General features: G+C 33.1%; 1 long non-coding RNA gene across 2 annotated transcripts; it reads left to right on the top strand.

The window, feature by feature from the left end:
- The first annotated feature begins 4,688 nt into the window (after nucleotides 1-4,688).
- LOC120082004 (uncharacterized) lies at nucleotides 4,689-9,567 on the top strand. Of its 2 annotated transcripts, XR_016530552.1 has the most exons (6): nucleotides 4,689-5,159; nucleotides 6,284-7,409; nucleotides 7,482-7,594; nucleotides 8,712-8,831; nucleotides 8,972-9,185; nucleotides 9,277-9,567. It is a non-coding gene; the product is annotated as an uncharacterized LOC120082004 (long non-coding RNA). The 2 variants fall into 2 exon arrangements; XR_005483013.2 differs by lacking the exon at nucleotides 4,689-5,159 and having other exon boundaries at nucleotides 6,101-7,409.
- Nucleotides 9,568-18,319: the final 8,752 nt, after the last annotated feature.

Below are 18,319 nucleotides of genomic sequence, written 5' to 3'. Positions count from 1 at the left end.
ACTATAGAAAATGAATGAATTCCTTCTTATATATCTGTGTTCCCAACTATCTAATAAGACAAATCCCCAAAATGCTAGGTATATTGAGTCGGCGAAATTGGCCACTCTCACCTTACAAATCAAAGGACCACCTTCATAGGTAAGAGTTCAGAACTCACGTAGGATTCAAGTAAAGTCATTTGTGGTCATCCTAATAAAATGTAAGTCTCATCTATCAATGGTGTTATATAGAGAGACTATACATTTTGTGGTCCGCTTTTATACAAACTATTTGCATAGAACACCCCTACTCACATGTCTACATATGAATGATCAGGATCAGATCATTTGTAGCACTTTACAAAAATTGTAACAACTACAAAGCAGGTCGTATTCGTAGTGTCACTGGGATAAGACACCCAACCTTGTCTATATACTACAGACCGTTTTGGCTATCACATAAATATGATCCACCCGTATGTCTCTACATACATGTTTATGTTTTAGAAAATAACTCTAGATCTTTTTTTATTGGGTTTTGTGGATAAATGAAACTAAATGATAAATAAAATACCTCTTTGTTTTATCAGATAAATAAATTATTTGTACAATACAACTATAAGACCTATGAGATTTAGAACATCAACCTCAACACACCCCGTAAGCCCTAGCTATGTTGGGTGTTTAGCCAGTGGGCTAACGTTTGAGGCTCGTCCTCGGTTGGGATTGAGGCCGACCAGGCCCAATTTGTCCTTTTGCCTATCCCTTCAATCTTCTTTTGCTCTCCTTTGACCATTTTACCCTTGATTCCATAATCCACCCATAACATTAGCCCCCCCCACTCCAATGTTAGGGTTCGTGGTTTTCCAAGCCAGTTGTGCAGGTTTCAATTCTTAGAACCTTTCTTGGGAGTACATTTCCCCTTCAATCTTCATGCTACCCCATCGTAAAACTTAATTTGAACTTGTTAGGGATTGTTGGGTCTATTGAGCCAAACCCGTTTGAGGTCCAACTGATTTTTCAACATGCTTCTTCATCTCATGATGAAGTTATATGCCAAATCTTGTTAGGCCCACCCCAAGAATAGGCCCGACAACAAATCATTGCTCTCTTGACCTAAGGTGGGCACCGAGTCGTGAGGTAACCTGAAACACTATCTTACCAAGCCTCTTATAGCTCAATTAGTTTCTCGGTATCCTTCTCCAACCTGAGGGGAATGTTATGGTTACTTCACCCAAAATTTCTCTAGATGGGTCGTTGCTTTTGTTTATTTTCAATAATCCTATAGCTTGATCATAAATCTCGTAGCCTCTCTGCTTATCTTTTGTAACTTGATCATCAGTCTCATAGCTTCTTTATTTTATCACACCTAGGTGACTTTAATTTGCCTATATTTTGTAATGGTTCTTTATCCAACTTGTGGGTGTCCCTTTGGACTTTGAATTTGGTTAGTTGACTATGAGGTGGCCAGCCCCCAATTTTTCACTAAATGTCTTTACTCAGAAAATTGTTTGAGTCTTTTCTCTTGGCAACCTTCTCATTTGTGGGTAATTAAGTCTCCTTTTGAGGTTCTTCAGCTATGTTTATAAAAGCTTGCATCCAATTAATTATATGTAGTCTCATTAATTCATATATTCTTTTGTACATTCTTTATGTATTCTAATTAACCTATAATCCCTTGATATATACAGATTGATAATTAAACCTGAGTATAGTGTCAGAGAAAAAATTATCTTTTGTTTTGCAATTTTGTAGAGGTATTTGAAGTTGAGGCTTTGAGACATGCTTCAATGATCATTGTCTCGGATTGGTTGTGATCTTGAATTCTAAATGGATCATCACCCTCTCCCATGCCTTAATCTTGTACCTTACTTGTTATGGCTCGAATTTCATCGATGTAGAGTTTGAAATAGGTATTTATTCTCGACGATAATCTTCTGGTAATCTCTACATTGCATTATCTCTATAACAAATATAGAACTTCCAAGCCAAAACTTCATAGATTGACAGACTTTTGAGATAGCATGGTAGAATATTGGTTAGACATTAAATTAATTTGAATCTATTCCTATCATTGGTGTAACATAGATTTCTTCAAAATTGTCCATAGAAACTACTACATGTTGTCAACATTTTTATGTTATTACGATAATTTTTAATCCACATTGTGCTCATATTAAACCATTTTGTGTAAAAACTAGAGAATTCCATCATTTTGAAATCTTTTTCCTCTTTTGCTTTTTTTTAGGGCTTGGTTCAGTAAGTGCATCTGCGTATCTCAACTAGGTTGACACACACCTAGCACCCTCATCATATCCTACTTCCAATCACTCATTAATGTAACAAAAAGCACAAATGAACTCTTTTCCTCCTTTTTTTTATGGCGTGGATCAGCAGTTCCACTTGTGTATCTCAACTAGGTTGACACACACTTAGCACCCTCATCATATCTCACTCATAATCAATCCACTTGAGTTCTCAAAACTAACTTCATCAACATGGAGTTTCATCTTGTTCATATATTCTTCTATACTTGTCATTGCCATCGCCGCATGGAGTCGTTGCCACGTATAGTCATATACCATCATTATTTGGAGTCTCTTTAGGTTAGTTAGATAACATAATAGAATAAGAGGAGTTCCCAATTTTATGTTTGAAAAAGGTCAGATGAAGAAGCAGGGTATGCGTAAAACTTACCCCTTAGTCATTTGGTAAGGGTTGGGCTCGGTCTTAGTCCCTACCATCTACCATAGTGCTCATGGTATACTTAGACGCATTTGGATGGTAAAAATATTTCGCCTTGATGCGCTTAGGGTCAACCTCAGTCAGCCCCTCTGAGATTTTGGTCATAGCTTCACGTTCCATTTATAATCTTGAACCTCAATTTGGTATCCTGGGTCTTGGCATTGGTAGCCTGTGTCTTGGAATTGGTAGTCGTAGCCTCGACCTCAACATGTATAGCCTTGGCCTCAGCATTGATAACCTTGGCCTCGGTGTTGATAGTCATGGTCTCGACCTCGGCCTTGGCTTTGGTAGCCTCGGTCTTGGTATTGGTAGTCTTGACCTCAACCTCTATCTTGGGTCTCGGCATTGGTAGTCTCGATCCCGATCTTTTTCTTGGATCTCCACTTCAACTTGGTCTCCTTGACATTAATAACCTCAACCTTGGCCTTGGCCTAGACATTGATAGCCTCAACCTCGGCTCGGCTTAAGTCATCTTGAACTCGACTTCGACTCTTTGACACGTTGGATTCCTTTGATTTTGATCTAATTCACCCATGACTTTCTCCTTCAAAATTTATTTTTCAACATGATTGTGAGAACTAAGCCATGATAACCTTGATTTTCTTAATTTTTCCAAGATATCAATCTTTGCAAAGGTATATCACTCTCTTCCTCATTGACGTGCCAACTGTTGATGCCGAATTTTGACCAAGGAAAAATGCACCTGACCTTCACGTAACATGAACAGTAAATTTGTAATTTTTGGAAAGAGAGAACATGCAAAACAAAGTAAAAAGAGGCTCCGAGGCCTAAGTCAGTAAGGGAATTATAGAATAGAGAAGAAGTTAGAAGTTTAAGTCACCTCATATAGAGTTATAAGATTAGGGTATGAGTTTCCTAATCTACATGAGCTAGGTTATCTCTCTAGCCAAATGAGCCAAGGTGTGCATTTAGCACGCCCTTCTCATCGAACTCCAAGCCTCGACCTCAGTCTCATTCTTGGTCGAGACCGATCGACCTAACATCTTTGCTAGGCGCGCTAGGATTTTATCTTTTAGGGCCTAGCTATTCTGGATCTTTGGGCATTGGACTAACATAAGAGGCTCAACCTCAGTTGGGGCTGAGGCCGACCAGGCCCAGTTTGTCCTTGGGCCTATCCCTTTAGTCTTCTGTTGCTTTCCTTTAACCATTTTACCTTTGATTCCAGAATCCACTCATAACAAAAACTATGTAACTTTTTAGAAAATTAGAAGAGACAGCAAACACAAAACCAACTAAAATAAAGGTTGGTGCAATCTCAAGGTCTTATGGAGAATCCTTGGAGTTATGGCGTTCATTATCGGTGACAAAACTTGATCTATTTTACAATTTAATACATAAAGATAACATTGATTCCCAATGGAAAATAATGATGCATTAAATATAAATTCATAGATTAAAGCATGATTATCGACAACAAACAATGGATTATTTAGTGTCCAAACATAAAATCGATCATATATTAAAACATTAATAAAAAATCACAAGTTCTCAATCAATTTTCTGACACCACATGTACGTTTTAATTTATATGATTATATAATAAAGTCCTAACATTGTATAAAATAATAAATGCCATGATCCTTGAACTTTTACAATAACATAAGTTGGAGTAACATACCTTGATTCATGATATTGATCTAGTAAGGGATTAAGTTTATCTCTCCTGGTCTTCCTTTAGAACTTAATTAGGTTTCTTGATAGAGAGAAAGAACTACTTAATAATATAAAGAGATGATCAATCTCTAAAGTTTTATCTTTATATAGATACACTACAACAAATACTATTTTCTATAGCATTTTGTTATAGCATCAGTTAAAACATGCTATAGAAAATTATCCAAAAAAACGTGCTTTTTTTTTTTTTTTTTTTTTTTTTTTTTTTTAACTCTTTTAGTTGTCGCCCAAATTAATATTACACTTCCACTTTATCCCATTTCTTTTTTAATATTGTCGTTCACCTCACACCTCTTCTTTTCAACTCTTTCACTTTGTCTCACTATTTCTCTCCCCCTCTCCTTTTTGAATCCCTAGTTGCTTCTTCAACCTTGGTACCATCTTTCTTTCCCTCTCTCCTCATAAATATTCCATTACTATCAACCAACTTCAAGTTTATCGCTTGAATTTTCTTCTTCGTCTTCTTGTCATATGTTTCCTACTAAAAATTCGAATGGATTCGGAGCTCAATCTAGTTTGAAGCCAATCGTGGAGTTGAAGACCAAACTTCAGTACGAGCGCAAGGTTTAGAAAAATCTGGAGTCTTTGGCAAAGAGGCTGGCTAAGGATCTTGATGAAGAGAGGAAACAAATGGAAACCATGAAAGGATTGTGTCAAGAGCTTGCACCAGAGATTTCTTTTCATGAATCCCAGATAGATTTGAGGAGAAAAGAGATTGAAGATGAGAGGAAGATGCTTAGGTTTGTTTCATTCACTTCATTAATTTTTAAGGGTTTTTTTAATCTTCATATTAAAAAATTTCAATGTTTTCATATGGAACTTTCAAAATGTTGATTCTAGTTAAACCCGATGACCCAAAAAAACCGATCAACCTAACCCAACCCAACCCGTGCAGTTTGGGTTGGGTTATCAACTCCTTTGGATTGGGTTGAGTTCAAATAAATGAAAATTTTATGGGTTAGGTTGGTTCATGGATTCACTTAATATAACCCAAACCAACCCGAACCAACCCAAATTTATTATTAACTTTAAAATATATTCTTTTATTACTTATAATACAATTATTTATACATATATTGATTTTAATTTTATTTAATTTCAATATTTTTAAATAATTTATTCCTCAACAATTCTTAAAAGTAGTTTCTCTACACTTTAGATAGAAAAATTTCACTATATAAATTGAAATTGAGTTGTTAATCTTAATTCAATATATGAAAAGAATTAAATTAGATTTTTACATATTTACGTTTTACTTCTTTTTATAATTTTTTTTTAAATAAATGACTCGATTAACCCAAACCAAACTAACCCAAATATTTCATGGTTGGGTTGGATTTAACCGGTTATTTGGGTTGAAAAAATTTATAACCCGCATAATTGGGTTAGGTCTAAAAAGTATTTCAACCCAACCCAACCTAACAATGAACACCCCTAATTCTATCGTCTAAATTTAGTTTTTAATAGCAAATAAATTTTAGACTCTTTTAACAATCAACTAATAAGATTCTTTTTCTATAGAATCAAATCTGTTTTCTGTCCATTTCTCTTCCATTTTGAGTCGTTTGATTAATCTCTAAGGCTCCCCATTTCGAATCTCATAAAGATATTATTCTGGACTCTTTCTTCTTAAGCCTTTATTTGCCTCTATATCTACCATATCGCAACCATTATCCTATGCATCTCCAAGTTCTTACTTCCACCATCTTTTCATCCTTTATTTTTCTCTTTATCATACCCTTTGTTTCCATCATTTTTCTCGAATTTTAAGTTAAAAATTTTAATGGAATTTCTGGTATCTATCAGTTTGTATGGACTAATTTTATATTGTTACGTCAATTGATCTGTGTGAAATTTATTGCAGCTTGTTGCAGTGACATCTAGAGGAAATGTGTGAACGAACCCTAAGAAATCATCACTTGAAAGTTATGTTTTTTTAGAATTTTTTTATATCGATAATTTTATCGGCTCACTTATGTTGTCCTGCTACAAACATGTTGTTGCTTATGTTGTTTTTGGTTTTTTTTTTTTTCTAGTTGGAACAATGTTCTAGATGTTTTGCAATATGCCTTTGATGCCAACATTTCTTTTATCAAGATGAAAGGAGACAGGTCAAATGATAATTTGAATAACTCACATTCTAGACTAGAGTAGTGTAGCTTACTTTTTTTCTCTTTCACATTATACCATAATAATAATATTGATGATTAGGATTTGTCTATAAAGTATAAATACTTCAGGTAAGGCAAAGAATCCGTATCAGTCACGCGATTTGAGGTATCTATTTTTATGTGTACCTTTTTTTAAAGAAAAAAAGACAAGCAATTCATCTAATATTTCTTTATCTAAAATTAGATAACCTATTTAAAAAACTCACTACTCGGGTCCAAAACTAAAGGGAAAATAAATAAATAAAATACCAAACTCCATAATCATCTAATCTTCATCTTCACGTTTGAGTCCCCACAAAGTCCACCAAAATATAAACCATTTGGATATCTTCAACAATTCAATGAAGAAGTTATTCATTTATCTTCATACTTCTCCCTTTAATCTTCTTCTTCTTTGTAATATGAGTCACTTTTCTATTGCATTTTATTAATTATTGTACATCTTAGATGTTGCTTTTTTTTGTATTGTATTTCAATGTTTGTATTCTATTTTGTGCTATTGTTATTAACTTGTATGCTAAATTTATCTATATCCTAGATTTTTTTAAGAAAAAGAAAATGTATTTTCAATGTATCAGTATCTTCGTTTTTTTTAGAAATATATATATAAAAAATGACATATCATTAGACGTATTCGTATCTTAGTTTTTTAGAAATTGACGAATCGCCGTATCCAATCGTATTCATATCGTGTAACTGTATCAGTGTCTGTGCTTCATAGGAATTTGTAAATGCAGAAATTCTCACACAATCATTTGTGAATTTAAAGAACAAAAGAAGAATGTAAAAGAGAACTTGTAGAAACGACTATCGACAAAGGTACTATAATTAAGATCTGCTCAAGTTCTATTACCTTGATTCAGCATGAAGCTAATGGCCTAAATTTTATAGAAGCTCAACATGTCCTTGTGGAACCACTTCTCAATCCAGCTGCAGAAGTGCAAGCAATTAGCAGGGTACACCGACTTGGACAGAAAAATAAGATGTTTGTACATCGATTCATAGTATGTATAGCTTCCTCTTTGTATATTCTTTGTAGAGCCTTTCACCAAGCCATAAATTAACACTCAAAAAACACTTGGCATGTATAATATTATGCATATAGCAATAGTCCATCAAATTTAACACTTATCTAACAAAGTACACTATTCCAATTTGGACAAATAAACAGGTAATTATACTTCAGTTTAGTGGGCTATTATAAGAAATGGGATTTAGAAACACATGGTTAATCATTTCTACATTTAGCTTTCTAGATCTTATTAGTATGATAGGCCTCCAATTATACTACAATATCAAAGAAGAAAGAATAGAGGAGATAAGGGGAAATCGGCGATTGAGTCGGTTAGGGAGGTTGGGGACCGCAACTAAATTACTTTCAATTCTGTTGGGAGAAGTTGGGGTTTAAAAGAAGAAGAAACCGAAAGAGAAGGCACAGAAGTTTGAATATCTTGAGTGAGAAAAGTGAGCTCTCGAGGGTGGGAATTCAGGAACGCCTATCGTGTAGAATCGGCCGAGGAGTGCCGCTCATCGCCTACTTCTTCTACTAAGCGATCAAGTAGTAGAGACCCAACGATCGTGTATTGTTTTGTAAGCGATTGCATAGTATTTTGTAAGCGATTGCATAGTATTTTGTAAGCGATCGTTTAGCATTAGTAAGCGATCGTGTAGAGTTAACGGGCGATCGTGTAGAGTCTGTAAGCGATCGTGTAGAGTTCGTAAACGATCGTTTAGAGTTTTGTAAGCGATCACATAACAATAGTAAGTGATTGTCTAGTTGTTGATTGGCTCTCATCGTTTAATGAAGAACAAGTTCATCGTCTAGCTGTTATATTGAGCTATTGTATCAGCCCATTTAATCAATAAATTCCTTTAAAAATCAGTTTCCTAACATAGTCATTTCTAAATTTAGAATTTAGTTTCTTATGTGATGCTTTATTCTTATAGCGAACTATGTTTTGTTTTTGATACTTGCTAATGTTTTTTAAGTTAATCTCCTTATTGTTGGGAATCTGAAAATTTGTTTTACAACACATTATGGTCTAGTTAACAGAGAGAAACTGTTGTTTCTTTTCTTCTCAAACTTTATCTCTACTTGTCTATTTTCCTCTTTTCAACTAGGGAAGGAGACTAAATTTGAAGATATCCACTTGAGTGGAGGTGAGTTTACAAATTATGATGAGAAGGGAAAATGTGTTACATATAGACTCGGTCATGAAGGAACTTGGATATGCATTCAAGGTGAGATCTTTGATATTTCTTTTGGTTAGATGCAATCTTTTTTCACTTCTTATCTTCATCTTCATTCCAGTGATAACATTTTAGGGCTCATTCTTCCTCCTCTTGTCGTATTCTTCTTCCTTTTCTTTTTCCATGGCAAGAGCACTTCTCCATATAGAAATCGCCGCCTTCACATGTTGTTGGGTTAGAAAATGACTTAAGGCCTACGATGAGGAGGATGTTCAGCCCAAATCAATTTGGTAGGTGAAACGAAAGGCACACAATGTACCACACATCTCAGCTGGCTGTGCAACACATGGACACCTCCACTATCTCGATTTAGTGGGAGAGAAGGAAGCCGACAAATCTTCGATGGTAATTTTCCAATCTTTCTTTTCTTTCTGTTTAAAGAAAATTCTCTCTTGAAAATCCTTTGCCTTCGGCTGTTTTGATTTGCGATTTGCAGTGATCAAAGAAGAAAATGAAACATGCAATTTTATGAGCAGAAAGAAGAAGAGAAGAGGAACACGAACATGTACGTAGTTCGGCCTAACTCAGGGCCTACGCCCACGGGAAGGGATGAAGTTTATTGCTAATGATTTTCAGAGATAAGTTTCTTTTACAAGTTTTTGTTTTAAGAAATGTAAAGAACAGCATAATATGTAAAAGTACCTACTATTTATATTTGTATACATTTCTGTTATAAAGCTGTTAGAGAAATTAGCCGTTGGATTTACTTGAAATTATTTTCTTCACATGTATTTCGCTATTTCCTTAAAATCTCTAAACCCATTATGAAGCTTTTCAATTCTTTTTGTTTTATGAAAAGTCATTTTTAGTTTAGTTCACAGTCAATGTGAGAGAGAGATGGGAACTTGTATGGGATTTTAGCTTTTGGTACTGTTTCTTTATGAAAGATGTTTTATAAGCAACTTGTGACACACTTTGTTTGTTGTGATACCCAATTCCAAATGTTGAATAACGTTAATTGTCATTGCAGGTAGTTTCAAGTGATTGCTTCTATATCTTCCAAAAGTTTTGACGTTGAAATGGTTCACAAATTTCAGTGTTTGTCTTTATCTCATTTGGTTGCCAAAGCAACACTTAGGCTCTTTTTGAAATTTTTAAGTGGTTTTGTGAGTTAAAGTGATACTTAGGCCTTTTTAAGGTAGCTTTGAAAGTCAAAGTAACACTTAAAATACACTTTTTAGGAATTGTATAGTCTTATTTGAAAATTTACAAGATCTTTTACACATTTTAATTGGAAAACTCTTAAAAATTTGTAAATAGTTGTTGTCTATGAAGCACAGATACTTCATGTGAGGCAAAGAATCCGTATCTGACACGTATCAGATACCGATACTTTCAGATACTTTCCAGATACATATCTGACACGCGATTTGACGGATCTATTTCTACGCATACCTTTTTTTTAAAAAAGACAAGCAACTTATCTAATTTTTCTCAATCTATAACTAGGCAACCTCTTTAGAAAGCTCACTACTCGAGTTCAAAACTAAAGGAAAAAAATAAATAAAAAATCAAACCCTAGAATTATCTAATCATCATCTTCACATTTGAGTCCCCACAAAGTCCACCATAAAATATAAATCATTTAGATATCTTCAACAATTCAATGAAGAAGTTATTCATTTATCTTCATATTTCTCTCTCTAATATTCTTCTTCTTCTTTGTAATATAAGTCACTTTTCTATTGCATTTTATTAATAATTGTACTTCAACATCTTAGATGTTGCTTTTTTCATATTGTATATCGGTGTTTGTATTCTATTTTGTGCTATTATTATTAATCTGTATGCAAAATTTATCTATATCCTAGATGTTTTTACGAAAAAGAAAATGTATCTTAAATGTATTAGTATCCTCGTTTTTTAGAAATATATATATTAAAAAGATATTAAAAAAATGACGTATCTTTAGATGGATCAGTATCTTAGTTTTTTAAAAATTGACGAATCGCTGTATCCGAACGTATCCGTATCGTGTAATCATATTTGTGTCTGTGCTTCATAGGTTGTTGTGGTTAAGCAAGATCTTTTGACAGAGAGATTTCTGAGTTTTCTGAACCACACGAAAATAGTTGTTAGTTCATTCTTGTTTACTTATGTTAGAAACTATATCTACTTTCATTACGTAATAATGTTTTTATTCGTACATTTCTATCAGGAGTACCTTTTGTATTCATACAAATACTTACCTTGCAAATTGTAATGGGCTAATTGATAATGATATGTTCTATTTCAATAGTTTTCATTTGGAGAGTCTGAGGAGGGATTGTAATTATAAAGGCCATCTATTCTTTCATCAGAATTGAGAATGCACTACAATAAATATTACTTTTCATAACATTGAATTACAACAATTTGTTGAAACTACTATTAAAAATTTTCCTCTTTGTTTCTTAGATTGAAGGAATTTGAAAAGGCCATTATTCACTTTTCTTCTTTTGATATGTTTGTTGCTATTCTTGGAAATTACTCGCGGTTGGTTGTCAAGTGGATTAGATTCACAAAATGATAGCTGAAGAAGAGACTATACAATCGTGGAATGACACTACACTATAGTCATTCAGCTGGCCGATAGCTAAACGATCGCGGAGCTTCTTCTAAACGATTGAGCATCATCTATACAATAGACCTTGTCATCTCCCACTTGCTCAATCGTTTACACGATTGTTCTTCTTCCAGTCTCTTCTTCTAACCAAGTTCACACTTCTGGATTCTCACACCGAGAATACCAAGGTAGCCATTGTGGTGGTGTCGTACTCAACTCAACATAGTTCGAGGTTTCTGGAGACCGTTCGTTGAGTTCGCGGTGTTGGTGTAGTAGTTGCTGATTGATCGTGATCTTGGAGATCGCTGAGTTCAAGCATTCATGAGTTGAAACCTTGGAGATTGTTCGAGCGTTCGTGATCAAGGGAGATTGAAGATGAGTCTTCAAAGGTATGTGTAATTTTATCCCTTAATCTTTGTAAAGCATGCTGTAATTTCATTTTGTACATAGCCTGTATGTTTCCCTTTTTTGTACTGTAATTGTTGTTGTTCAAATATAATTAAAATTTGGAACGATCATTCCACTGCTAATGAAAATCTTCATGTCCGATTTCCTTCCGTTGAGGACTTAGATGAGAAAATTGCCTCCATTTTCTCTGATTTCAAGCACGAGAAGTATGTCTTTTTCACCGTTTGGTTTAAGCTCCACTTTTTTCCTCTAGTTTCTATGAATTTTTTTGTGCACTTGTGAGATTGTTTTACCTTTTTTTTTTTTTCAGATTATTTATTTACAAAGTTACTTTGATAATAAAATTCCACTTGAACTTAATTATATAAGCTCCATGTTTCCGTCTAGTTTTTGTAATGCAACCACAATTTTATCTTTACTTATAATTATTATGTACCATATTATTTTATATTAGACACATCCTTGTAGTGCTTTAGTTGTTTTTTCCTCCGAGATAAAGGTGGCAATATGGTTTTGGAATGACATCACTTGAACAACTCTCTTTAGAAGTTTGAAAATTGATCTAATATGTTCTGATAAATATAGGGTAGTGACTTTTGACAAATTTTATTTTGATTAGTGGTGAATGTCTATAATTTGTATGCATGTCAACTTTCTAGTTCATAATATAGTTTTATCGATTCTTATTTGAATATTATGTTATTTCTTTTCACTCGTGTTATGCTCTTTGTTGTAGTATATATGCTTTATTTTTGGTCTTGAAGGGTTCTTAGGCACCATTAGTGTAGTTGAATATTAGGATTATATTGTCAAATAATTTGGATAGGTGAATATTGTTTATTTTATTATGTGTTATGAGTTATGGGGAGGATTTTGTCATAAGTCTATTAAACTAATGATTGCGTATTTATTTATTTTCGTGCAAATACATTTGATTAATGAGTTTGAGCTTTCTTTGATAGAAAATATATATTACTTTTGCAGAAATCGATTAAAAGACGACTAGTCAGACTACATGATGTGAAGACTATATGGTGTAACTCAAAGAAAGTAGAGAGGTTACTTTGTTTTATTATTTACTGTAATATAATTTGGAGCTTTATAGTGGTTAGAGAGTAACACTATGAGTGATGTATATATGCTTTTACTCTTTGATGTAAATTTACTTGCATTAAAAAGTTTATATGATTGAAGTTGATTTTATCAATATTTGAGATAATTTGTCTTTCAAAATGCTATACAAATTGCATTTGACTTTCATAGTAGTACAAATGTAAAAAAAAAAAAAAAAAAAAAAAAAAAAAAAAAAAAAAAGGAATGTCATTTATAGCATTTTTGTAGCATTTTTTTTTCTTGATATAAAAGTTGTTATTAAATGTCATTCATAGCATTTTTGTAATGTTATAAAAGGTTGTCGTAACATTAAATTTATGCAATAAAAAATAAAAATTTATAGCTTATTTTATAGCAATGAAAAAATGCTATGAAAAATTGGGGACTTTCAATAACATCGGCTGCGACAGAATGCCTAAAAACATTATGTTATGTTTTTTATAACGTTATTTTTCATTGCTATATAAAATACTATTAAAAAGTAACCATAGCATTTTTGCTAATGCTATGAAAAATTTCATAGCCTTTAAAACATGCTATCGAAAATGGACTTTTTATAGTGTTGAAGAAAGGTTATGAGAACCCTGTGACTTTCAATAATATCGTCTACGATAGCATTTCGAAAAACACTATAAAAAGTCTACGATAGCGTTTTTTTAAAGCTATCATACGTGATATTTGTTGTAATAATACCTCCTATCAGGATATTTAATTAGGAAATTATCTTTGAATTATCTTTTACTTAATTGATGTAATAAAATAATAGGCCAAAAGATAAAATTGTAGACAATTCATATGGGTTACATCAATGGTAATGTAAAATTTAAATAAAATATTTAAAAAGCTCACTCGACCTTTGCTACTTAGGTTGCCAAGGTGGGTTTTGGGCTTTAAGCCCATAAACTTTTCTCTTCATAGTTGGGGATGCTTGGATCATGTCTATACAACATTTAGGCCACCTCGACCTATACACAATTGGATCTATAAGATTTTTGGATGAAGGAGAGAAATAACTACTTTATAATAGTGGAGTTTGAAAAATAACTACAATTTTAGTTTCTTTGAAAAAAAAAGTTCTATCCCTTCATTTTAGTATAATTTATTGAATTCATTGTGACAAAAATACCCAACTAAAAGTATGCTAATTGTTTACCAACTACCTCAATCCCTATAAAAAAAAAAAAAAGAGAGAGAATTAACCAACAAAACCTTATCAAATATAAAATAATAAAACTAAATAAATTACTAAATAAAACAAAGAATTGAAAATACAACAATCTTCCACCTAATACAATTTCAAATTCAAGATTTCTAAGTTTCCTCGCAATCATAGACATATATATGCATGTTATATATATGCACTAGTAAAAATAATATCAGTGTTATTGAGTATATACAAACATTTTATGGGATATATGGTGTGTATGAATACAACTATCCAAGTATCACTAACCAAAAAATACCAATTACCAAGGGATAAATAAGTAGCCGAAAATTGCTAATCCCCTTACCTATCCTCAATCTCACAAAAAAGTAATACAACCTACCAAGAGGTAAATAAATATTTGGAAAAACTTGTCTTATGGATAAATTCCATGAAGTATAAATACATAAATATAACAGGTTTACATTATAAATAGAATGAAGTATATATGTAAACTTATAATAATATTCAATAAAAATGGGTTACATTAGTATATACATACAACTTATAAGACCTATATGTATATTAACTTAAACATTTAAAATTGAAATATGGGAAGCGTATCATTTCACAAATCCTATTAAAAATGAGATTTCGTAATGATTTCATGCAAAAAATTAGAGTTTGCCTATCTCAATGGCTTTGTAGAGTGCACTCTTTCTCAATTTAAAATTGAAAACTTCCCTTATCCTTCAATCTAAAATCCTAAAAGAGGAACTCCTCAAACCCTTAAATTTACTTTCGAGACTACAATTGCAATTAGAATGTAGACCTTCTACTGGAGTTTTCTAGCTATGTTGCACATAAGAGATGGTGGAAGGTGCACAATGCTATGCCCAAAAATCTGCAAAAGTTTTGTATGCTTTGGTCCAAACATAAGGCACAATTGGAGCAAAACCGAAGCCAACTTCACCAACGGTCATTGTATTTTTCTATCTCATTTCTTCTTTATGATCTACCCCCTTTGTTTTGGTTTTTATTGCCTTGGATGAAGGAATTCAGAGGTATAGTAAGAAGATGAACAAATCATAAAAAAAAATAGAATGAACAAATCTCAACCTAATATAGATAATAGAGACTATATATATATATTTGGGTAATAGATAATATATATTATTCAAATCCTCCCGAAACTCTCTTACTTCTAATAGAAACAAAGAATTGCAATTTTGTTGTGATGATGTACCCATAAATAATTTGGTATAAAAGAGGTATAATTGAAAAAAGAAATCTTCACACTCCTCTCTAAAAATCAAGTACCCATTTTTGCAATATCATACCAAAATTGGGTATTCCTTCATTATTGGCTCTTTTTTATAGCTATTCTTTACAATTTTCCTAGATTTTTTATTTCTCCTCATGAAAAAAAGTGTCGTAAGAAATCCAAAATCATTGGCAAAAATTATGCCGATGCAATAAAATGTGTCAACATCGACATCAACCTAGGGTCGTTTTTTCTAATTGTGTCGACATAAATACACCTTTGTCAACAAGAACTTGTGTTGAGAGAAAAACACAAACCTAATTGCATTGATAGAAGAACACCTCTACCAACGAAAAGACATGCATTGGAAGAAAGGTTCTTCCAATGCTAAGCACAAGCATTGGGAGAAACTTTCTCTTAACGCAAGGGCCAATATCAATTGAAGTACACTTTTGGTGGTGTAGACGTGATTGATAACACAAAAAATGTGCTATTTTCCTCTTCTTAATTCTAGGTTGTTACTATGTTTAATGTCTTTATTTAATGATTTTATATGTATTGAGCATTTTGGAGGTAGAATGAGTCGTTACGAGATGTTCGGGGTTAATTTGGTGTAATGAGGAGCTAATTTGAGCAACCAAACTTCAAAAGGATGTGAAAGGACGAAAATGTCTTAGGATAGAGCATTGCAATGCTCAGCCGAGCGTTGCGCAATACTACAAGGCAGTAGCCTAATATGATGCTGGAAAATAGAGTAATGTCACAACGCCATATGTAGCGTTGCAACGCTCCAAATTTTGATAGAGGCGCACGTGAGGCCTCACAGCGTTGCGACACTGTGATTGCTATATAAAATGTTTCTCTTCGACTTAGGGCAAAAGAATAGCCCTCCAATTCGGTCTCTAATTGAATTTCTTCCACTTCTCCCTCTTCCACTTATGTTTTTATCTATTTTCTTCTTTCTTCTCATGTAATTAATGGAATGATGCCGACATTTGTCTTCTCCGTCTCAATGGGAAGGTAAGTTCCAACTATTTTCTAGTTTAGGGGATTATGAAACAATGTAACTTTGGGAGTTTTGTTTAATTGTAATTTTCATATCTTGGCTATGGGTTTGCCTCTATTTATCTTGCACAATAAATTATATTTTCTCTTGATTGTCTAACAAACTACTTGAGGATTTGTTGTTGATGCTTAGGATTATCTAGCAATATGTTGTTGGATTTTATGTCCTAAAACTCGTAGTTTATAATATCATATTCTTGTTCAATAAAGCTGTTATTGAAAATCTTTAGTAAATTTAAATTCTATATTCATGAATCCAATAAACTAGGATCTGAGGCTATTAAGTTTAAGTTCAAACTTTATGTAGTAACATAAATGTGGATCAAGTTCAAATATATAGCCAAAATGGTCTATAGTATATGAATAAGTTTGGGCGCCTTATTCTGGAGACACTATGGATGCGGCCCATTTTGTAGTTAGTACAAACGATGTGATCCTAAACCGTTCATGTGGAGACATGAAAATGGGGGCATCCTATGTAAAGAGTTTACATAAGACTGAACTATGAAATAGTCACTTTTTACGTTCTAAATGTCGTTTAATGTATAAAACTGACTATTTCGTTAATTGATGACCTAGGTAACTTAATCTTAATATTGAGCTAACTATGAACTCCTATTCATTCGGAATTATCCTTAGATCTGCATAGGTGAGGACAGCTCGTTATCGCTGGCCCAATAAACCTCTCATTTTAGGGGTAAGATTAGGTGGATAGCTGGGAACATAGGGTGTAAGATGAAATTCACTCCTACCTATTATAGGGATAGTAGATAGGTTGTTCCTTTTAGTACTGAATCTAGGTCTTGAACAAGAGGCCCCACCCTCTCATTGGCTCGAGAGGGGTTCAGTTTATAGGTTGGACCTTAAACCAATTGTTCATTAGAGGATCAGTGGAACTTAAGGAATAAGATGTAGTCTCGGGGGTAAAACGGTTTTTATGATCTAGTCGAGATTACGAATAAACTGTGAAGAATTAGCTTACTAATCACGGTTATATCATATGGACACAAATATATCTATAGTGAGGGGAGTGACACTATGGGACTATAGTGGAATGACCCGTGAGTTAACGAATGTTGATTAGCTCCATTCAAAGAGTTTAGCCAGCTAATCTCGGATAGTTGGAGCCCATGATCTATAGGTCCGTTAGGTTCCCCTACTAGCTCATATGGAATAAACTTAGAACAGTATGATAGAATAATTCGAATTGTTCGAATTAGGTGTAGACAGAGAAACTAACAAGTATATGCGATATAGTGGTCGATTTTTTAGTTTAGAGATATAGCTTTAATATTTAAATGTGTTTTAAATATCAAGAATATGAATACGTTCATATTCGGAAGCTGGAAATAATCGAAATGGTCAAAGATGTAAAAAGTCACAGAGTTGACTTTTGACTTTGAAAAGTCAAATTTTGACCGACCTTATACTCAAATGTGATTTGAATTTTGAGAAAATGGATGTGGATTCATGCTTTGGAGGTCAAAATTAGTCAACATGGAAAAAAATCATAAAAAGTCAAAATGTTGACTTTTTGGTCAAAGTTTGACTTTGACCAAATGACTATTTTGCCCTTTGACTAAAGTTAGTGGGAAAATCCAAACTTTTGTTGGATAATTCTACTAACAAAATAGTGGGCTAGGTGTTGGTTTATCGTGGAGACATTAAGTCCACTTAGTGAGTGGATTCTAGATGTTGGGTTTTTATGAAGTTATTTCATGCAATTTTGCATGACTCTTTTCTATAAATATGGGCTTGTCATTTTGGATTAAATACTTTTGGAAATTTTGCAAAATTAGTTTTAAAAATTGGGCTGAAAAAATCCAAACCCAACCCAAATATCACTCTACTTTTTCCATTTTTTCTCTCTCTCTCGGGTTCTTCATCCATCGGGTCCCACAATCCAGTTCTGAGTCCAGAGAATAGTAGGTCAGCTCTAG

The sequence above is a fragment of the Benincasa hispida genome, chromosome 7, assembly GCF_027475165.1.
Source record: "Benincasa hispida cultivar pf3 chromosome 7, pf3_genome.v1.1, whole genome shotgun sequence".
Lineage (NCBI taxonomy): Eukaryota > Viridiplantae > Streptophyta > Magnoliopsida > Cucurbitales > Cucurbitaceae > Benincasa > Benincasa hispida.
This window is presented reverse-complemented; position numbering and strand designations above follow the sequence as displayed.